General features: G+C 45.6%; 1 long non-coding RNA gene across 3 annotated transcripts; it reads left to right on the forward strand.

Annotated features, from left to right (window-relative positions):
* The first annotated feature begins 20,424 nt into the window (after nt 1-20,424).
* On the forward strand, nt 20,425-23,264 carry LOC127918244 (uncharacterized). 3 transcript variants are annotated; one of them, XR_008099541.1, is made up of 5 exons: nt 20,425-20,498; nt 22,769-22,840; nt 22,909-23,004; nt 23,072-23,167; nt 23,212-23,264. It is a non-coding gene; the product is annotated as an uncharacterized LOC127918244 (long non-coding RNA). The 3 variants fall into 3 exon arrangements; XR_008099542.1 differs by having other exon boundaries at nt 20,435-20,474; XR_008099543.1 differs by lacking the exon at nt 22,769-22,840.
* The last annotated feature ends 315 nt before the right edge of the window (nt 23,265-23,579 follow it).

Consider the following 23,579-nt stretch of genomic DNA (forward strand, 5'->3'; position numbering starts at 1 on the left):
ATACATTCATTTAAAATAGAGGCGAGGCTGGTTTTAATTACCTGATGGTTCCAAATATACAGTATGACATCACCTTATGATCCACATACCCAGATCCGTTATCACCTTCTAGCTGGTGTGTCACGCCCTGGACTTAGTTCTCTTTGTTTTCTTTATTATCTTGGTTAGGTCAGGGTGTGTCATGGGGGATTTATGTGTTTAGTTTGTCTAGGTTTTATTTCTAGATTTATGGGGTTGTGTTCAGTGTAGTATTCTAGGTAAGTCTATGGTTGCCTGGATTGGTTCTCAATCAGAGGCAGGTGTTTATCGTTGTCTCTGATTGGGAACCATATTTAGGCAGCCATGTTCTTTGGGTATTTTGTGGGTGATTGTTTCCTGTGTCAGTGTTTGTGCCACACGGGTCTGTTTCGTTGCCAGTTCACTTTATTATTTTGTATTTGTGTTCATGTTCAGTTTTTTCCCATTAAAAACCATGGACATCTACCACGCTGCGTATTGGTCCGATCCTTGTTTCACCTCTTCAGAGGAAGAGGAGGACATCTGTTCTGTGTGGGTGATTCTGTCATGGCAGAACCAAGCAGCGTGGTGACAGGCAGCGGCAGGACGAGCAGCGCAATCAGGACTTCTGGACTTGGGAGGAGATCCTAGACGGGAAAGGACCCTGGGCACAGCCAGGAGAATATCGCCGCCCCAAAGAAGAGCTGGAGGCAGCGAAGGCGGAGAGGCGCTGGTATGAGGAGGCAGCACGGCCTCCCAAAAATGTCTTGGGGGGGGGGCAGCACACAGGAAGTATGGCGAAGCCAGGTAGGAGACCTGCGCCAACTTCCTGTGCTTACCAGAGTGCGAGAGAGACCGGGCAGGCACCGTGTTATGCTGTGAAGCGCACGGTGTCCCCAGTGCGGGTGCATAGCCCGGTGCGGTACATACCAGCTCCTCATATCGGCCGGGCTAGAGTGGGCATTGAGCCAAGTGCCTTGAAGCAGGCTCTACGCATCTGGTCTCCAGTGCGGGTGTATCGACCGGGCTAGAGTGGGCATTGAGCCAAGTGCCATGAAGCCGGCTCTACGCATCTGGTCCCCAGTGCGGGTGTATCGACCGGGCTAGAGTGGGCATCGAGCCAGGTGCCTTGAAGCCGGCTCTACGCATCTGGTCTCCAGTGCATCTCCTCGGGCCGGCGTACATGGCACCAGTCTTACGCATGGTGTCCCCGGTTCGCCAGCACAGCCCAGTGCGGGCTATTCCACCTCGCCGCACTGGCATGGCGACCGGGAGCATTCAACCAGGTAAGGTTGGGCAGGCTCGGTGCTCAAGAGCTCCAGTGCGCCTGCACGGTCCGGTTTATCTAGTGCCACCTCCACGCACCAGCCCTCCGGTGGCAGCTCCCCGCACCAGGCTTCCTGTGCGTGTCCAGAGCCCAATACTCCCTGTTTCTCCTCCCCGCACTCGCCTTGAGGTGTGTGTCCTCGGCCCAGTACCACCAGTGCCGGCATCACGCACCAGGCATACAGTGCGCCTCGTCTGTTCAGCCCTGCCAGAGCCATCTTCCTGTCCAGCGCTGCTAGAGTCTCCCGCCTGTCCAGAGCTGCTAGAGTCTCCAGCCTTTCCAGAGCTGCTAGAGTCTCCAGCCTGTCCAGAGCTGCTAGAGTCTCCCGCCTGTCCAGAGCTGCTAGAGTCTCCCGCCTGTCCAGAGCTGCTAGAGTCTCCCGCCTGTCCAGAGCTGCTAGAGTCTCCCGCCTGTCCAGAGCCGCTAGAGTCTCCCGCCTGTCCAGAGCTGCTAGAGTCTCCCTCCTGTCCAGAGCTGCTAGAGCCTCCCGCCTGTCCAGAGCTGCTAGAGTCTCCCTCCTGTCCAGAGCTGCTAGAGTCTCCCGCCTGTCCAGAGCTGCTTGAGTCTCCCGCCTGTCCAGAGCTGCTAGAGTCTCCCGCCAGTCTGCAAGGATCCGCCAGAGCCGCCAGTCTGCCAGGATCCGCCAGAGCCGTCAGTCAGCCGGGATCTGCCAGAGCCAGCAGTCAGCCAGGATCCGCCAGAGTCGTCAGCCAGTCCGGAGCTGCCCCTCAGTCCGGAGCTGCCCCTCAGTCCAGTGGGGCCATTTAGTAGGGTTGCCAATATATATATATATACTGTACCCAGATCTGTTATCACTTTATAGCTGATATATACTGTACCCAGATCTGTTATCACCTTATAGCTGATATATACTGTACCCAGATCTGTTATCACCTTATAGCTGATATAAACTGTACCCAGATCTGTTATCACCTTATAGCTGATATGTACTGTACCCAGATCTGCTATCACCTTATAGCTGATATATACTGTACCCAGATCTGTTATCACCTTATAGCTGATATATACTGTACCCAGATCTGTTATCACCTTATAGCTGATATATACTGTACCCAGATCTGTTATCACCTTATAGCTGATATAAACTGTACCCAGATCTGTTATCACCTTATAGCTGATATATACTGTACCCAGATCTGTTATCACCTTATAGCTGATATAAACTGTACCCAGATCTGTTATCACCTTATAGCTGATATATACTGTACCTAGATCTGTTATCACCTTATAGCTGATATATACTGAACTGTATAGTAGCTATTGTGAGACAGTACAGTACTGTAGCGAGACAGTAACATTGAGAGACAGTACTGTAGCTAGACAGTAACATTGAGAGACAGTACTGTACTGTAGCTAGACAGTAACACTGAGAGACAGTACAGTACTGTAGCTAGACAGTAACACTGAGAGACAGTGCTGTAGCTAGACAGTAACATTGAGAGACAGTAACATTGAGAGACAGTACTGTAGCTAGACAGTAACATTGAGAGACAGTACTGTAGCTAGACAGTAACATTGAGAGACAGTATTGTACTGTAGCTAGACAGTAACACTGAGAGACAGAACTATACTGTAGCTAGACAGTAGCACTGAGAGACAGTACTGTACTGTAGCTAGACAGTAACACTGAGAGACAGTACTATACTGTAGCTAGACAGTAACACTGAGAGACAGTACTGTACTGTAGCCAGACAGTAACACTGAGAGACAGTACTATACTGTAGCTAGACAGTAACATTGAGAGACAGTAACATAGAGAGACAGTAACATTGAGAGACAGTAACATAAAGAGACAGTACTGTAGCTAGACAGTAACACTGAGAGACAGTACTGTACTGTAACTAGACAGTAACACTGAGAGACAGTACTGTACTGTAGCTAGACAGTAACACTGAGAGACAGTACAGTACTGTAGCTAGACAGTAACATTGAGAGACAGTACAGTACTGTAGCTAGACAGTAACACTGAGAGACAGTACTATACTGTAGCTAGACAGTAACATTGAGAGACAGTACAGTACTGTAGCTAGACAGTAACACTGAGAGACAGTACTATACTGTAGCTAGACAGTAACACTGAGAGACAGTACAGTACTGTAGCTAGACAGTAACACTGAGAGACAGTACAGTACTGTAGCTAGACAGTAACACTGAGAGACAGTACAGTACTGTAGCTAGACAGTAACACTGAGACAGTACAGTACTGTAGCTAGACAGTAACACTGAGAGACAGTACAGTACTGTAGCTAGACAGTAACATTGAGAGACAGTAACATTGAGAGACAGTAACATTGAGAGACAGTACTGTAGCTGGACAGTAACACTGAGAGACAGTACTGTACTGTAGCTAGACAGTAACACTGAGAGACAGTACTGTACTGTAACTAGACAGTAACATTGTGAGACAGTACTGTAGCTAGACTGTAACACTGAGAGACAGTACAGTACTGTAGCTAGACAGTAACACTGAGAGTCAGTAACACTGAGCGACAGTAACACTGAGAGACAGTACTGTAGCTAGACAGTAACACTGAGAGACAATAACACTGAGAGACAGTACTGTAGCTATACAGTAACACTGAGAGACAGTACTATAGCTAGACAGTAACACTGAGAGACAGTACTATAGCTAGACAGTAACACTGAGAGACAGTACTGTAGCTAGACAGTAACACTGAGAGACAGTACTGTAGCTAGACAGTAACACTGAGAGACAGTACTGTAGCTAGACAGGAACACTGAGAGACAGTACTGTAGCTAGACAGTAACACTGAGAGACAGTACTGTAGCTAGACAGTAACACTGAGAGACAGTACTGTAGCTAGACAGTAACACTGAGAGACAGTACTGTAGCTAGACAGTAACACTGAGAGACAGTACTGTAGCTAGACAGTAACACTGAGAGACAGTACTGCAGCTAGACAGTAACACTGAGAGACAGTACAGTACTGTAGCTAGACAGTAACACTGAGAGACAGTACTGTACTGTAGCTAGACAGTAACACTGAGAGACAGTACTGTACTGTAGCTGGACAGTAACACTGAGAGACAGTACTGCAGCTAGACAGTAACACTGAGAGACAGTACTGTAGCTAGACAGTAACACTGAGAGACAGTACTGTAGCTAGACAGTAACACTGAGAGACAGTACTGTAGCTAGACATTAACACTGAGAGACAGTACTGTAGCTAGACAGTAACACTGAGAGACAGTACTGTAGCTAGACATTAACACTGAGAGACAGTACTGTACTGTAGCTAGACAGTAACACTGAGAGACAGTACTGTACTGTAGCTAGACAGTAACACTGAGAGACAGTACTGTACTGCAGCTGGACATTATTCTGCTCCTAAGCTCTCCTCAGCTCCTCTGTGTTCGGTGTAATAATTAGCAGGCTACCACTCCCTGAGTTTTAACGTGGTTCATTTGGTCCAGACAGGACGTGTTTGTGCTGTGGGAGACAGTACTGTAGCTAGACTGTAACACTGAGAGACAGTACTATAGCTAGACAGTAACACTGAGAGACAGTACTGTAGCTAGACAGTAACACTGAGAGACAGTACTGTAGCTAGACAGTAACACTGAGAGACAGTACTGTAGCTAGACAGTAACACTGAGAGACAGTACTGTAGCTAGACAGTAACACTGAGAGACAGTACTGTAGCTAGACAGTAACACTGAGAGACAGTACTGTAGCTAGACAGTAACACTGAGAGACAGTACTGTAGCTAGACAGTAACACTGAGAGACAGTACTGCAGCTAGACAGTAACACTGAGAGACAGTACTGTAGCTAGACAGTAACACTGAGAGACAGTACAGTACTGTAGCTAGACAGTAACACTGAGAGACAGTACTGTACTGTAGCTAGACAGTAACACTGAGAGACAGTACTGTACTGTAGCTGGACAGTAACACTGAGAGACAGTACTGCAGCTAGACAGTAACACTGAGAGACAGTACTGTAGCTAGACAGTAACACCGAGAGACAGTACAGTACTGTAGCTAGACAGTAACACTGAGAGACAGTACTGTAGCTAGACAGTAACACTGAGAGACAGTACTGTAGCTAGACATTAACACTGAGAGACAGTACTGTAGCTAGACAGTAACACTGAGAGACAGTACTGTAGCTGGACAGTAACACTGAGAGACAGTACTGTACTGTAGCTAGACAGTAACACTGAGAGACAGTACTGTACTGCAGCTGGACATTATTCTGCTCCTAAGCTCTCCTCAGCTCCTCTGTGTTCGGTGTAATAATTAGCAGGCTACCGCTCCCTGAGTTTTAACGTGGTTCATTTGGTCCAGACGGACGTGTTTGTGATGTGGGAGACAGTACTGTAGCTAGACTGTAACACTGAGAGACAGTACTATAGCTAGACAGTAACACTGAGAGACAGTACTGTAGCTGGACAGTAACACTGAGAGACAGTACTGTACTGTAGCTAGACAGTAACACTGAGAGACAGTACTGTACTGCAGCTGACATTATTCTGCTCCTAAGCTCTCCTCAGCTCCTCTGTGTTCGGTGTAATAATTAGCAGGCTACCGCTCCCTGAGTTTTAACGTGGTTCATTTGGTCCAGACAGGACGTGTTTGTGCTGTGGGAGACGGCCTGCGTTTCTCAGTAGCAGTTGAGGGAACCGAGGCAGCGGTTTGTTATTCTCACTCCACTTTGCATGTCATTACCATACTGTACTAGAGAGCACTGTCTGTGACTTCAACACGTCTACATGATGCCAAAAGACTTTGGCTGTAGGGAAGAACGTTTCACACTCATTTACAGACTGGAAGCCAGCGCCCTCATATTCTGACTACTCTTTAACCCTCGTGTGTTTAATTGTGTGAAACCGGTTAGTTCATGAGCTGCCTGGCCGTGTTCCCAGGCCAACGACCAGCGACCAGACAGCTCTGTATGACCTAGAGGAGAACCTATTCTAGAGGAGAGGGGAAACTGCTCCCCAAAGCCACCATGGACATTCCAAGTACTGGCTCAGACTGTGTCAGGACTGTATTGTCATTCATAGTGAAGAAATACAGTGCTTTATCACACCGACCTCACATTGCAGAGGGTCTAGAGGCCTGCGAACCTCTCTGTAGCCAAGCCCTGCTGCCACCTCTCTGTACACTGAGCAGTGTTAGGGGCTCACTGGAAACCCCTGCAGCCAGTGTGTTGTGTGTGTGTGTGTGTGTGTGTGTGTGTGTGTGTGTGTGTGTGTGTGTGTGTGTGTGTGTGTGTGTGTGTGTGTGTGTGTGTGTGTGTGTGTGTGTGTGTGTGTGTGTGTGTGTGTGTGTGTGTGTGTGTGTGTGACCTCCAGGCTGACAGTATTCTCCTCCAGCACCTGGTGATAACTCCTGGGCCCTGGTCCCAGATGGACAACCCCAGAACAGAGCAGCACAGTGGCTGCATTAACCAAGCAACCTCCTCCTTCTCACCCCTTCTCTCCTCCTCCACTCCTCCTGCTCCCCTCCTCCTCCACGCCTGCTCCCCCTCCTCCTCACCCCTGCTCTCCTCCCCTCCCTCCTCCCCTCCTCCTCACCCCTTCTACCCTCCCTGCTCCCCTCCTCCACACCCCTTCTTCCCTTCCTCCTCACCCCTTCTGCCCTCCATGCTCCCCCTCCCTCCTCCCCTCCTCCACACCCCTTCTTCCTCTCCCTGCTCCCCTCCTCCTCCCCTCCTTCCCCCTCCTTCTCCACACCCCTTCTTCCCTCCCTGCTCCCCTCCTCCTCTGCCCTCCATGCTCCCCTCACCCCTTCCCCTCCTCCTCACCCCAACCCTTCTCCTTCCTCCTCCTCCCCTGAGCCCTTCACCTGTCAAAACTCAGCTGAGGGTCAAGACAACATCGTTCAGGGGATAATAGGAGAGTAGTTGAAACAGGCAACTCTTGTTGAATAGTTGAAACAGGGAACTCTTGACACATTTAAAGAGGAATAGAAAACACCCAGCTAGGGGCCTTCAGCTGCTGGCAGCTCTTCACATGTCAGACGACTGTCTCCTTCTTCACATAGAGAACCGTGACATACTAACATAGCTGAATAAATTCATACACTCAACTCAGAAATGTACAGCTTTGGAAGTAAAGTTCGGTCTTGAAAGTCGATCTCTATCAAATATGATATTATTAATTGCATTGGAAACTGAATGATATGAACACATTGTGTTGAACAATGTAACCCTTTTGCCGAGCAGAGGCATGTAAAACACTCCTCAGTACTGCTACGAGACGGGTTAACCAGAGCTACAGGCATTGAGTCAACAATTAAACCACAACACAGAACATTCACCATGGTGACAAGTGTTAGCAGGAAAAGCAGGTGAATGTGAGCGCTGGAGGCAGAGGGTCATTATTGTGGTGAAGTAAGAGGAGGGATGCAGGTTGACTTGTCAGCCGTGGTGCGATGGCTTCATACTCCATCCTTTACTTTTACACCCCTGGCCCGTCAGCTAAACGACTGCTGCATATTCACAACGCACAGCCCAGCCAGGAGAGGAGGACGAGGGGAGGAGGACCGGGAGACGCTGGGAGTTCTGATTTATGTCCCAGGCCCATCACCTGTGACTTAGAGCCTGGGAAATTAGTCACAAATAGCATATTAGAACAGCTAATCAGGCACGCTCCAGCACTTGCGTTTCTTTATGACCCCATAAAGGGCAGACTGTATGGCCGTCCTCAGGCCTTGGTGTGAATAATCACCCTGACCTCCAGTGAACCGACCAGCCCACGCACAGCGGAATGGAACGACCAGCTGGGTGGAGGAGAAGCTACTGTGGAATGGATGTTAGTGAGGGTCAATAGCAGGCTACTACTAGAATGGATGTTAGTTAGGTCTATAGCTACTACTGGAATGGATGTTAGTTAGGTCTATAGCTACTACTGGAATGGCTGTTAGTTAGGGTCTATAGCTACTACTGGAATGGCTGTTAGTTAGGTCTATAGCTACTACTGGAATGGATGTTAGTTAGGGTCTATAGCTACTACTGGAATGGATGTTAGTTAGGTCTATAGCTACTACTGGAATGGATGTTAGTTAGGTCTATAGCTACTACTGGAATGGATGTTAGTTAGGGTCTATAGCTACTACTGGAATGGATGTTAGTTAGGGTCTATAGCTACTACTGGAATGGATGTTAGTTAGGGTCTATAGCTACTACTGGAATGGATGTTAGTTAGGGTCTATAGCTACTACTGGAATGGATGTTAGTTAGGGTCTATAGCTACTACTGGAATGGATGTTAGGGTCTATAGCTACTACTGGAATGGATGTTAGTTAGGTCTATAGCTACTACTGGAATGGATGTTAGTTAGGGTCTATAGCTACTACTGGAATGGATGTTAGTTAGGTCTATAGCTACTACTGGAATGGATGTTAGTTAGGTCTATAGCTACTACTGGAATGGATGTTAGTTAGGGTCTATAGCTACTACTGGAATGGATGTTAGTTAGGTCTATAGCTACTACTGGAATGGATGTTAGTTAGGGTCTATAGCTACTACTAGAATGGATGTTAGTTAGGGTCTATAGCTACTACTGGAATGGATGTTAGTTAGGGCCTATAGCTACTACTGGAATGGATGTTAGTTAGGGTCTATAGCTACTACTAGAATGGATGTTAGTTAGGTCTATAGCTACTACTGGAATGGATGTTAGTTAGGTCTATAGCTACTACTAGAATGGATGTTAGTTAGGGTCTATAGCTACTACTGGAATGGATGTTAGTTAGGGTCTATAGCTACTGCTGGAATGGATGTTAGTTAGGGTCTATAGCTACTACTGGAATGGATGTTAGTTAGGGCCTATAGCTACTACTAGAATGGATGTTAGTTAGGGCCTATAGCTACTACTAGAATGGATGTTAGTTAGGCCTATAGCTACTACTGGAATGGATGTTAGTTAGGGTCTATAGCTACTACTGGAATGGATGTTAGTTAGGGTCTATAGCTACTACTGGAATGGATGTTAGTTAGGTCTATAGCTACTACTGGAATGGATGTTAGTTAGGGTCTATATCTACTACTGGAATGGATGTTAGTTAGGGTCTATAGCTACTACTGGAATGGATGTTAGTTAGGGCATATAGCTACTACTGGAATGGCTGTTAGTTAGGGTCTATAGCTACTACTGGAATGGATGTTAGTTAGGGCCTATAGCTACTACTGGAATGGATGTTAGTTAGGGTCTATAGCTACTACTATAATGGATGTTAGTTAGGTCTATAGCTACTACTGGAATGGATGTTAGTTAGGGTCTATAGCTACTACTGGAATGGATGTTAGTTAGGGTCTATATCTACTACTGAATGGATGTTAGTTAGGGCCTATAGCTACTACTGAATGGATGTTAGTTAGTGTCTATAGCTACTACTGGAATGGATGTTAGTTAGGTCTATAGCTACTACTGGAATGGATGTTAGTTAGGGTCTATAGCTACTACTGGAATGGATGTTAGTTAGGGTCTATAGCTACTACTGGAATGGATGTTAGTTAGGGCCTATAGCTACTACTGGAATGGATGTTAGTTAGGGTCTATAGCTACTACTGGAATGGATGTTAGTTAGGGTCTATAGCTACTACTGGAATGGATGTTAGTTAGGGCCTATAGCTACTACTGGAATGGATGTTAGTTAGGGTCTATAGCTACTACTAGAATGGATGTTAGTTAGGGTCTATAGCTACTACTGGAATGGATGTTAGTTAGGGTCTATAGCTACTACTGGAATGGATGTTAGTTAGGGCCTATAGCTACTACTGGAATGGATGTTAGTTAGGGTCTATAGCTACTACTGGAATGGATGTTAGTTAGGGTCTATAGCTACTACTGGAATGGATGTTAGTTAGGTCTATAGCTACTACTGGAATGGATGTTAGTTAGGGTCTATAGCTACTACTGGAATGGATGTTAGTTAGGCCTATAGCTACTACTGGAATGGATGTTAGTTAGGGTCTATAACTACTACTGGAATGGATGTTAGTTAGGGTCTATAGCTACTACTGGAATGGATGTTAGTTAGGGTCTATAGCTACTACTGGAATGGATGTTAGTTAGGGCCTATAGCTACTACTGGAATGGATGTTAGTTAGGTCTATAGCTACTACTGGAATGGATGTTAGTTAGGGTCTATAGCTACTACTGGAATGGATGTTAGTTAGGGTCTATAGCTACTACTGGAATGGATGTTAGTTAGGCCTATAGCTACTACTGGAATGGATGTTAGTTAGGGTCTATAGCTACTACTGGAATGGATGTTAGTTAGGGCCTATAGCTACTACTGGAATGGATGTTAGTTAGGGCCTATAGCTACTACTGGAATGGATGTTAGTTAGGGCCTATAGCTACTACTGGAATGGATGTTAGTTAGGGCCTATAGCTACTACTGGAATGGATGTTAGTTAGGTCTATAGCTACTACTGGAATGGATGTTAGTTAGGGTCTATAGCTACTACTGGAATGGATGTTAGTTAGGGCCTATAACTACTACTGGAATGGATGTTAGTTAGGGTCTATAACTACTACTGTAATAGATGTTAGTTAGGGTCTATAGCTACTACTGGAATGGATGTTAGTTAGGGTCTATAGCTACTACTGGAATGGATGTTAGTTAGGGCCTATAGCTACTACTGGAATGGATGTTAGTTAGGGTCTATAGCTACTACTGGAATGGATGTTAGTTAGGGTCTATAGCTACTACTGGAATGGATGTTAGTTAGGGTCTATAGCTACTACTGGAATGGATGTTAGTTAGGGCCTATAGCTACTACTGGAATGGATGTTAGTTAGGGTCTATAGCTACTACTGGAATGGATGTTAGTTAGGGTCTATAGCTACTACTGGAATGGATGTTAGTTAGGGTCTATAGCTACTACTGGAATGGATGTTAGTTAGGGTCTATAGCTACTACTGGAATGGATGTTAGTTAGGTCTATAGCTACTACTGGACTGGATGTTAGGGTCTATAGCTACTACTGGAATGGATGTTAGTTAGGGTCTATAGCTACTACTGGAATGGATGTTAGTTAGGGTCTATAGCTACTACTGGAATGGATGTTAGTTACTACTGGAATGGATGTTAGTTAGTTAGGGTCTATAGCTACTACTAGAATGGATGTTAGTTAGGGCCTATAGCTACTACTAGAATGGATGTTAGTTAGGGCCTATAGCTACTACTAGAATGGATGTTAGTTAGGGCCTATAGCTACTACTGGAATGGATGTTAGTTAGGGCCTATAGCTACTACTGGAATGGATGTTAGTTAGGGTCTATAGCTACTACTGGAATGGATGTTAGTTAGGGTCTATAGCTACTACTGGAATGGATGTTAGTTAGGGCCTATAGCTACTACTGGAATGGATGTTAGTTAGGGTCTATAGCTACTACTGTAATAGATGTTAGTTAGGGTCTATAGCTACTACTGGAATGGATGTTAGTTAGGTCTATAGCTACTACTGGAATGGATGTTAGTTAGGGCCTATAGCTACTACTGGAATGGATGTTAGTTAGGGTCTATAGCTACTACTGGAATGGATGTTAGTTAGGGTCTATAGCTACTACTGGAATGGATGTTAGTTAGGGTCTATAGCTACTACTGGAATGGATGTTAGTTAGGGCCTATAGCTACTACTGGAATGGATGTTAGTTAGGGTCTATAGCTACTACTGGAATGGATGTTAGTTAGGGTCTATAGCTACTACTGGAATGGATGTTAGTTAGGGTCTATAGCTACTACTGGAATGGATGTTAGTTAGGGTCTATAGCTACTACTGGAATGGATGTTAGTTAGGGTCTATAGCTACTACTGGACTGGATGTTAGGTCTATAGCTACTACTGGAATGGATGTTAGTTAGGGTCTATAGCTACTACTGGAATGGATGTTAGTTAGGGTCTATAGCTACTACTGGAATGGATGTTAGTTACTACTGGAATGGATGTTAGTTAGTTAGGGTCTATAGCTACTACTGGAATGGATGTTAGTTAGGGTCTATAGCTACTACTGGAATGGATGTTAGTTAGGGTCTATAGCTACTACTGGAATGGATGTTAGTTAGGGTCTATAGCTACTACTGGAATGGATGTTAGTTAGGGTCTATAACTACTACTGGAATGGATGTTAGTTAGGTCTATAGCTACTACTGGAATGGATGTTAGTTAGGGTCTATAGCTACTACTGGAATGGATGTTAGTTAGGGTCTATAGCTACTACTGGAATGGATGTTAGTTAGGGTCTATAGCTACTACTGGAATGGATGTTAGTTAGGGTCTATAGCTACTACTGGAATGGATGTTAGTTAGGGCCTATAGCTACTACTGGAATGGATGTTAGTTAGGGCCTATAGCTACTACTGGAATGGATGTTAGTTAGGTCTATAGCTACTACTGGAATGGATGTTAGTTAGGGCCTATAGCTACTACTGGAATGGATGTTAGTTAGTGTCTATAGCTACTACTGGAATGGATGTTAGTTAGGTCTATATCTACTACTGGAATGGATGTTAGTTAGGGTCTATAGCTACTACTGGAATGGATGTTAGTTAGGGCCTATAGCTACTACTGGAATGGATGTTAGTTAGGGTCTATAGCTACTACTGGAATGGATGTTAGTTAGGGTCTATAGCTACTACTGGAATGGATGTTAGTTAGGGTCTAGCTACTACTGGAATGGATGTTAGTTAGGGTCTATAGCTACTACTGGAATGGATGTTAGTTAGGGTCTATAGCTACTACTGGAATGGATGTTAGTTAGGGTCTATAGCTACTACTGGAATGGATGTTAGTTAGGGCCTATAGCTACTACTGGAATGGATGTTAGTTAGGGTCTATAGCTACTACTGGAATGGATGTTAGTTAGGGTCTATAGCTACTACTGGAATGGATGTTAGTTAGGGTCTATAACTACTACTGGAATGGATGTTAGTTAGGGTCTATAGCTACTACTGGAATGGATGTTAGTTAGGGTCTATAGCTACTACTGGAATGGATGTTAGTTAGGGTCTATAGCTACTACTGGAATGGATGTTAGTTAGGGTCTATAGCTACTACTGGAATGGATGTTAGTTAGGGTCTATAGCTACTACTGGAATGGATGTTAGTTAGGGCCTATAGCTACTACTGGAATGGATGTTAGTTAGGGCCTATAGCTACTACTGGAATGGATGTTAGTTAGGGTCTATAGCTACTACTGGAATGGATGTTAGTTAGGGCCTATAGCTACTACTGAATGGATGTTAGTTAGTGTCTATAGCTACTACTGGAATGGATGTTAGTTAGGTCTATAGCTACTACTGGAATGGATGTTAGTTAGGGTCTATAGCTACTACTGGAATGGATGTTAGTTAGGGTCTATAGCTACTACTGGAATGGATGTTAGTTAGGGTCTATAGCTACTACTGGAATGGATGTTAGTTAGGGCCTATAGCTACTACTGGAATGGATGTTAGTTAGGGCCTATAGCTACTACTGGAATGGATGTTAGTTAGGTCTATAGCTACTACTGGAATGGATGTTAGTTAGGCCTATAGCTACTACTGGAATGGATGTTAGTTAGGTCTATAGCTACTACTGGAATGGATGTTAGTTAGGGTCTATATCTACTACTGGAATGGATGTTAGTTAGGGTCTATAGCTACTACTGGAATGGATGTTAGTTAGGGCCTATAGCTACTACTGGAATGGATGTTAGTTAGGGTCTATAGCTACTACTGGAATGGATGTTAGTTAGGGTCTATAGCTACTACTGGAATGGATGTTAGTTAGGGTCTATAGCTACTACTGGAATGGATGTTAGTTAGGGTCTATAGCTACTACTGGAATGGATGTTAGTTAGGGTCTATAGCTACTACTGGAATGGATGTTAGTTAGGGTCTATAGCTACTACTGGAATGGATGTTAGTTAGGGTCTATAGCTACTACTGGAATGGATGTTAGTTAGGGTCTATAGCTACTACTGGAATGGATGTTAGTTAGGGTCTATAACTACTACTGGAATGGATGTTAGTTAGGGTCTATAGCTACTACTGGAATGGATGTTAGTTAGGTCTATAGCTACTACTGGAATGGATGTTAGTTAGGGTCTATAGCTACTACTGGAATGGATGTTAGTTAGGGTCTATAGCTACTACTGGAATGGATGTTAGTTAGGGTCTATAGCTACTACTGGAATGGATGTTAGTTAGGGCCTATAGCTACTACTGGAATGGATGTTAGTTAGGGCCTATAGCTACTACTGGAATGGATGTTAGTTAGGGTCTATAGCTACTACTGGAATGGATGTTAGTTAGGGTCTATAGCTACTACTGGAATGGATGTTAGTTAGTGTCTATAGCTACTACTGGAATGGATGTTAGTTAGGGTCTATAGCTACTACTGGAATGGATGTTAGTTAGGGTCTATAGCTACTACTGGAATGGATGTTAGTTAGGGTCTATAGCTACTACTAGAATGGATGTTAGTTAGGGTCTATAGGTACTACTAGAATGGATGTTAGTTAGGGTCTATATCTACTACTGGAATGGATGTTAGTTAGGTCTATAGCTACTACTAGAATGGATGTTAGTTAGGGTCTATAGCTACTACTAGAATGGATGTTATAGTTAGAAGATGTTAGGGTCTATAGCTACTACTGGAATGGATGTTAGTTAGGGTCTATAGCTACTACTAGAATGGATGTTAGTTAGGGTCTATAGCTACTACTAGAATGGATGTTAGTTAGGGTCTATATCTACTACTGGAATGGATGTTAGTTAGGGCCTATAGCTACTACTGGAATGGATGTTAGTTAGGGTCTATAGCTACTACTGGAATGGATGTTAGTTAGGGTCTATAGCTACTACTGGAATAGATGTTAGTTAGGGTCTATAGCTACTACTGGAATGGATGTTAGTTAGGGTCTATAGCTACTACTAGAATGGATGTTAGTTAGGGTCTATAGCTACTACTGGAATGGATGTTAGTTAGGGCCTATAGCTACTACTGGAATGGATGTTAGTTAGGGTCTATAGCTACTACTGGAATGGATGTTAGGGCCTATAGCTACTACTGGAATGGATGTTAGTTAGGGTCTATAGCTACTACTGGAATGGATGTTAGTTAGGGTCTATAGCTACTACTGGAATGGATGTTAGTTAGGGCCTATAGCTACTACTGGAATGGATGTTAGTTAGGGTCTATAGCTACTACTGGAATGGATGTTAGTTAGGGTCTATAGCTACTACTGGAATGGATGTTAGTTAGGGTCTATAGCTACTACTGGAATGGATGTTAGTTAGGGTCTATAGCTACTACTGGAATGGATGTTAGTTAGGGTCTATAGCTACTACTGGAATGGATGTTAGTTAGTGTCTATAGCTACTACTGGAATGGATGTTAGTTAGGGCCTATAGCTACTACTGGAATGGATGTTAGTTAGTGTCTATAGCTACTACTATAATGGATGTTAGTTAGTGTCTATAGCTACTACTGGAATGGATGTTAGTTAGGGTCTATAGCTACTACTGGAATGGATGTTAGTTAGGGCCTATAGCTACTACTGGAATGGATGTTAGTTAGGGTCTATAGCTACTACTGGAATGGATGTTAGTTAGGGTCTATAGCTACTACTGGAATGGATGTTAGTTAGGGTCTATAGCTACTACTGGAATGGATGTTAGTTAGGGTCTATAGCTACTACTGGAATGGATGTTAGTTAGGGTCTATAGCTACTACTGGAATGGATGTTAGTTAGGGTCTATAGCTACTACTGGAATGGATGTTAGTTAGGGTCTATAGCTACTACTGGAATGGATGTTAGTTAGTGTCTATAGCTACTACTGGAATGGATGTTAGTTAGGGCCTATAGCTACTACTGGAATGGATGTTAGTTAGTGTCTATAGCTACTACTATAATGGATGTTAGTTAGTGTCTATAGCTACTACTGGAATGGATGTTAGTTAGGTCTATAGCTACTACTGGAATGGATGTTAGTTAGGGCCTATAGCTACTACTGGAATGGATGTTAGTTAGGGTCTATAGCTACTACTGGAATGGATGTTAGTTAGGGTCTATAGCTACTACTGAATGGATGTTAGTTAGTGTCTATAGCTACTACTATAATGGATGTTAGTTAGTGTCTATAGCTACTACTGGAATGGATGTTAGTTAGGGTCTATAGCTACTACTAGAATGGATGTTAGTTAGGTCTATAGCTACTACTGGAATGGATGTTAGTTAGGGTCTATAGCTACTACTATAATGGATGTTAGTTAGGGTCTATAGCTACTACTGGAATGGATGTTAGTTAGGGTCTATAGCTACTACTGGAATGGATGTTAGTTAGGTCTATAGCTACTACTAGAATGGATGTTAGTTAGGGTCTATAGCTACTACTGGAATGGATGTTAGTTAGGTCTATAGCTACTACTATAATGGATGTTAGTTAGGGTCTATAGCTACTATAATGGATGTTAGTTAGGGTCTATAGCTACTACTGGAATGGATGTTAGTTAGGGTCTATAGCTACTACTATAATGGATGTTAGTTAGGGTCTATAGCTACTACTATAATGGATGTTAGTTAGGTCTATAGCTACTACTATAATGGATGTTAGTTAGGGTCTATAGCTACTACTGGAATGGATGTTAGTTAGGGTCTATAGCTACTACTATAATGGATGTTAGTTAGGGTCTATAGCTACTACTGGAATGGATGTTAGTTAGGGTCTATAGCTACTACTGGAATGGATGTAAGTCATGTTTAATATTTTCCTCATTAATCTATACATTTTCCTTTCTGAGAAAATCAAACCATTGAAACTGGAAGTACTATTTAAATGCAGCAGACACATAATTATCCCACTGTAAATGGAGAAATACATCTATACACACAAATCGAATGATGTCTTGTCGTATTTGTTGCAATTTAATCAACTGAATGTTTTTTTTAAATCATCACTCTATGTCCATTATGTTGCGTAGTTTACATACATACATACATACATACATACATACATACATACATACATACATACATACATACATACATACATACATACATACATACATACACACACACACATACATACATACATACGCACATACATACATACATACATACATACATACATACATACATACATACATACATACATACACACACACACATACATACATACATACATACATACACACATACACATACATACATACATACATACATACATATGCACACGTACTCAAAAACTAAATCAAAATTAAAACACAAAAAAACCATATAACACTTGCAGCAGCACTATCAAGGTTCTCATCAGCTATTTCAAGCATTCGCTGAGACGACGGGCCAATAATTAGTTTTAGGTTTTAACAGTACCTTACACAACATGTATCTGCGCATTTCCCTAGTCACCCCGTTCACTCTGTCCAGTTTGAAATATAGTTGAATAGTGGAGACCAGAGTCTATCAAACTTGGGCTGTCTCTTGTGGAGGTCATAATGAGCTTTTTTCAAGAGGAAGGAAGTCAACAATCTGGTCAATCCACATTTTAAATGTAGGGGGGTATTAGAGGCCCACAATAGAAGAATACATTTCTTAGCAAAGTATGTAATAGTCATAAGCAAATGTTCTCTGTCAGGATCAAGAACAAAGTCCTGCTGGGCATTAAGAAGATAGATACACGGGGTCATATCAAACTGTACCTCTAGTATTTTCTGTGCAGCAGTATGTACAGATTGACAGAATCTGGCAATCTCCTACAGCTCCAAAAATACATGCATATAGGTTCCACATTCAGAGGTACATCTTTACAGTTAGGAGACATATCTGTTTTCATTCTATGGAGTCTCAAAGGAGTATAATAACATTTGTACAAAAATGTGTATTAGATTCTTTCATTTTTACACTGGTAGAGGAGCAGTATACCCTGTCGCAAACCTCCGCCCATAACTCATCACTGATAGTCAGACCAAGGTCCTTTTCCCAGATTATTTTCAAAGGAGTAAAGGAGGAGCTTCCTTTCTCAGAAAGGAGTCTACAGATGTAAGATATTTTGCCTTTAATGGATTGTGCTGTGACAAGAAGGGTTTCAACTTCATTCAACTGAGTTCTAAACCTCCTCTTGGAGGTAAAATGAGGAAATTACATGTCTAATTTGAAGATATTTAAAAAAAATGGATCTTGGCACATTGAATTCACTGCAGAGCTCTTGAAAGGATTTCAGTGTCGTGGTTTTCTGATGATATAGGTCTGAAAAGGTCCTGATTCCTAGAGTATGCCAAAGATTAAAGTTCCCTCAGGGCTTTTGGCAAGTCTGGGTTGCCTACTATAGGCGAGTGAGAACATATTTGGGAGGAAATGCCCAGGTATTTCTTACAGTCCCTCCACGCTAGTAGGGTGCTGTAAATCGCAAAGGTTTTGGCTATGTTGCCCACTTCACTAAAGTTATTAATGAATATAATTGAGCTTAAGGGCAATGAACCACAGGATTGGGCTTCTATCTGAATCCACGTTGACTCTTGTCTGTTTCGTGATCCATGTTAGCATGTTGCGGATTTGGGCAGACCAGTAGTACAATTGAAGGGAGGGAAGGGCAAGACCACCTTTAGATTCAGGTTTTGATAAAGTGGAGAACTTCATCCTAGCATTAGCATTCTTAAGCATTCGTTAGCATTCGTTAGCATTCGTTAGCATTCGATAGAATTCGTTAGCATTCGTTAGCATTCGTTAGCATTCGTTAGCATTCGTTAGCTTAGAACTTTGTAGTCGGCCTATTTCTAGCAATGATCTCTCAATGTTTTAAAATGTTGAAAGCGTTCCACAGGGATGCTGCCCCATGTGGACTCCAATGGTTCCCACAGTTGTGTCAAGCTGGCTGGATGTCCTTTGGGTGGTGGACCGTTCTTGACACACACAGGAAACTGTTGAGAAACTGAGGAACGTGAAAAACCCAGCAGCGTTGCATTTCTTGATACAAACTGGTGCACCTGGCACCTACTACCACCTACTACCACCTACTACCACCTACTACCACCTACTACCACCTACTACCACCTACTACCACCTACTACCACCTACTACCACCTACTACCACCTACTACCACCTACTACCACCTACTACCACCTTCTACCACCTACTACCACCTACTACCACCTACTACCACCTACTACCACCTACTACCACCTACTACCACCTACTACCACCTACTACCACCTACTACCACCTACTACCACCTACTACCACCTACTACCACCTACTACCACCTTTACTACCACCTACTACCACCTACTACCACCTACTACCACCTACTACCACCTTCTACCACCTACTACCACCTACTACCACCTACTACCACCTACTACCACCTACTACCATACCCCTTTCAAAGGTATTTAAATCTCTTGTGATGTCCATTCACCCTCTGAATGGCACACGCACACAATTCATGTCTCCACTGTCTCAAGGTTTAAAACTCCTTCTCCACCTGCCTCCTCCCCTTCATATACACATATTTACGTTAATTTAAAACTCCTTCTTCACCCTGCGTCAGGTAGCCTAGAGGTTAGAGCGTCAGGTAGCCTAGTGGTTAGAGCGCCAGGTAGCCTAGTGGTTAGAGCGCCAGGTAGCCTAGTGGTTAGAGCGCCAGGTAGCCTAGTGGTTAGAGCGTCAGGTAGCCTAGTGGTTAGAGCGCCAGGTAGCCTAGAGGTTAGAGCGTCAGGTAGCCTAGTGGTTAGAGCGCCAGGTAGCCTAGTGGTTAGAGCGCCAGGTAGCCTAGTGGTTAGAGCGCCAGGTAGCCTAGTGGTTAGAGCGTCAGGTAGCCTAGTGGTTAGAGCGCCAGGTAGCCTAGTGGTTAGAGCGCCAGGTAGCCTAGTGGTTAGAGCGTCAGGTAGCCTAGTGGTTAGAGCGCCAGGTAGCCTAGTGGTTAGAGCGCCAGGTAGCCTAGTGGTTAGAGCGCCAGGTAGCCTAGTGGTTAGAGCGCCAGGTAGCCTAGTGGTTAGAGCGTCAGGTAGCCTAGTGGTTAGAGCGCCAGGTAGCCTAGTAGAGCGCCAGGTAGCCTAGTGGTTAGAGTGCCAGGTAGCCTAGTGGTTAGAGCGCCAGGTAGCCTAGTGGTTAGAGCGCCAGGTAGCCTAGTGGTTAGAGCGTCAGGTAGCCTAGTGGTTAGAGCGTCAGGTAGCCTAGTGGTTAGAGCGTCAGGTAGCCTAGTGGTTAGAGAGCCAGGTAGTCTAGTGGTTAGAGCGTCAGGTAGCCTAGTGGTTAGAGCGCCAGGTAGCCTAGTGGTTAGAGCGCCAGGTAGCCTAGTGGTTAGAGCGCCAGGTAGCCTAGTGGTTAGAGCGCCAGGTAGCCTAGTGGTTAGAGCGCCAGGTGGCCTAGTGGTTAGAGCGCCAGGTAGCCTAGTAGAGCGCCAGGTAGCCTAGTGGTTAGAGCGTCAGGTAGCCTAGTGGTTAGAGCGCCAGGTAGCCTAGTAGAGCGCCAGGTAGCCTAGTGGTTAGAGCGTCAGGTAGCCTAGTGGTTAGAGCGCCAGGTAGCCTAGTGGTTAGAGCGTCAGGTAGCCTAGTGGTTAGAGCGCCAGGTAGCCTGGTGGTTAGAGCGCCAGGTAGCCTAGTAGAGCGCCAGGTAGCCTAGTGGTTAGAGCGTCAGGTAGCCTAGTGGTTAGAGCGCCAGGTAGCCTAGTGGTTAGAGCGCCAGGTAGCCTAGTGGTTAGAGCGTCAGGTAGCCTAGTGGTTAGAGCGCCAGGTAGCCTAGTGGTTAGGGCGCCAGGTAGCCTAGTGGTTAGAGCGCCAGGTAGCCTAGTGGTTAGAGTGCCAGGTAGCCTAGTGGTTAGAGCGCCAGGTAGCCTAGTAGAGCGCCAGGTAGCCTAGTGGTTAGAGCGTCAGGTAGCCTAGTGGTTAGAGCGCCAGGTAGCCTAGTGGTTAGAGCGCCAGGTAGCCTAGTGGTTAGAGCGCCAGGTAGCCTAGTGGTTAGAGCGCCAGGTAGCCTAGTGGTTAGAGCGCCAGGTAGCCTAGTGGTTAGAGCGTCAGGTAGCCTAGTGGTTAGCGCACCAGGTAGCCTAGTGGTTAGAGCGCCAGGTAGCCTAGTGGTTAAAGCGTCAGGTAGCCTAGTGGTTAGAGCGCCAGGTAGCCTAGTGGTTAGAGTGCCAGGTAGCCTAGTGGTTAAAGCGCCAGGTAGCCTAGTGGTTAGAGCGCCAGGTAGCCTAGTGGTTAGAGCGCCAGGTAGCCTAGTAGAGCGCCAGGTAGCCTAGTGGTTAGAGCGTCAGGTAGCCTAGTGGTTAGAGCGCCAGGTAGCCTAGTGGTTAGAGCGCCAGGTAGCCTAGTGGTTAGAGCGCCAGGTAGCCTAGTGGTTAGAGCGCCAGGTAGCCTAGTGGTTAGAGCGTCAGGTAGCCTAGTGGTTAGAGTGCCAGGTAGCCTAGTGGTTAGAGCGCCAGGTAGCCTAGTGGTTAGAGCGCCAGGTAGCCTAGTGGTTAGAGCGCCAGGTAGCCTAGTGGTTAGAGCGCCAGGTAGCCTAGTGGTTAGAGCGCCAGGTAGCCTAGTAGAGCGCCAGGTAGCCTAGTGGTTAGAGCGCCAGGTAGCCTAGTGGTTAGAGCGCCAGGTAGCCTAGTAGAGCGCCAGGTAGCCTAGTGGTTAGAGCGCCAGGTAGCCTAGTGGTTAGAGCGCCAGGTAGCCTAGTGGTTAGAGTGCCAGGTAGCCTAGTGGTTAGAGCGCCAGGTAGCCTAGTAGAGCGCCAGGTAGCCTAGTGGTTAGAGCGCCAGGTAGCCTAGTGGTTAGAGCGCCAGGTAGCCTAGTGGTTAGAGCGCCAGGTAGCCTAGTAGAGCGCCAGGTAGCCTAGTGGTTAGAGCGCCAGGTAGCCTAGTGGTTAGAGTGCCAGGTAGCCTAGTGGTTAGAGCGCCAGGTAGCCTAGTAGAGCGCCAGGTAGCCTAGTGGTTAGAGCGCCAGGTAGCCTAGTGGTTAGAGCGCCAGGTAGCCTAGTGGTTAGAGCGCCAGGTAGCCTAGTGGTTAGAGCGCCAGGTAGCCTAGTGGTTAGAGCGCCAGGTAGCCTAGTGGTTAGAGCGCCAGGTAGCCTAGTGGTTAGAGCGCCAGGTAGCCTAGTAGAGCCAGGTAGCCTAGTGGTTAGAGCGCCAGGTAGCCTAGTGGTTAGAGCGCCAGGTAGCCTAGTAGAGCGCCAGGTAGCCTAGTGGTTAGAGCGCCAGGTAGCCTAGTGGTTAGAGCGCCAGGTAGCCTAGTGGTTAGAGCGCCAGGTAGCCTAGTGGTTAGAGCGCCAGGTAGCCTAGTGGTTAAAGCGTCAGGTAGCCTAGTGGTTAGAGCGCCAGGTAGCCTAGTGGTTAGAGCGCCAGGTAGCCTAGTGGTTAGAGCGCCAGGTAGCCTAGTAGAGCGCCAGGTAGCCTAGTGGTTAGAGCGTCAGGTAGCCTAGTGGTTAGAGCGCCAGGTAGCCTAGTGGTTAGAGCGCCAGGTAGCCTAGTAGAGCGCCAGGTAGCCTAGTGGTTAGAGCGTCAGGTAGCCTAGTGGTTAGAGCGTCAGGTAGCCTAGTGGTTAGAGCGTCAGGTAGCCTAGTGGTTAGAGCGCCAGGTAGCCTAGTAGAGCGCCAGGTAGCCTAGTGGTTAGAGCGCCAGGTAGCCTAGTGGTTAGAGCGTCAGGTAGCCTAGTGGTTAGAGCGTCAGGTAGCCTAGTGGTTAGAGCGTCAGGTAGCCTAGTGGTTAGAGCGTCAGGTAGCCTAGTGGTTAGAGCGCCAGGTAGCCTAGTAGGCGCCAGGTAGCCTAGTGGTTAGAGCGCCAGGTAGCCTAGTGGTTAGAGCGTCAGGTAGCCTAGTGGTTAGAGCGTCAGGTAGCCTAGTGGTTAGAGCGTCAGGTAGCCTAGTGGTTAGAGCGTCAGGTAGCCTAGTGGTTAGAGCGCCAGGTAGCCTAGTAGAGCGCCAGGTAGCCTAGTGGTTAGAGCGTCAGGTAGCCTAGTGGTTAGAGCGTCAGGTAGCCTAGTGGTTAGAGCGCCAGGTAGCCTAGTGGTTAGAGCGTCAGGTAGCCTAGTGGTTAGAGCGCCAGGTAGCCTAGTAGAGCGCCAGGTAGCCTAGTGGTTAGAGCGCCAGGTAGCCTAGTGGTTAGAGCGCCAGGTAGCCTAGTGGTTAGAGCGTCAGGTAGCCTAGTGGTTAGAGCGCCAGGTAGCCTAGTGGTTAGGCGCCAGGTAGCCTAGTGGTTAGAGCGCCAGGTAGCCTAGTGGTTAGAGCGCCAGGTAGCCTAGTGGTTAGAGCGTCAGGTAGCCTAGTGGTTAGAGCGCCAGGTAGCCTAGTGGT

The sequence above is a fragment of the Oncorhynchus keta genome, unplaced genomic scaffold, assembly GCF_023373465.1.
Source record: "Oncorhynchus keta strain PuntledgeMale-10-30-2019 unplaced genomic scaffold, Oket_V2 Un_contig_13835_pilon_pilon, whole genome shotgun sequence".
NCBI classification, from domain to species: domain Eukaryota; kingdom Metazoa; phylum Chordata; class Actinopteri; order Salmoniformes; family Salmonidae; genus Oncorhynchus; species Oncorhynchus keta.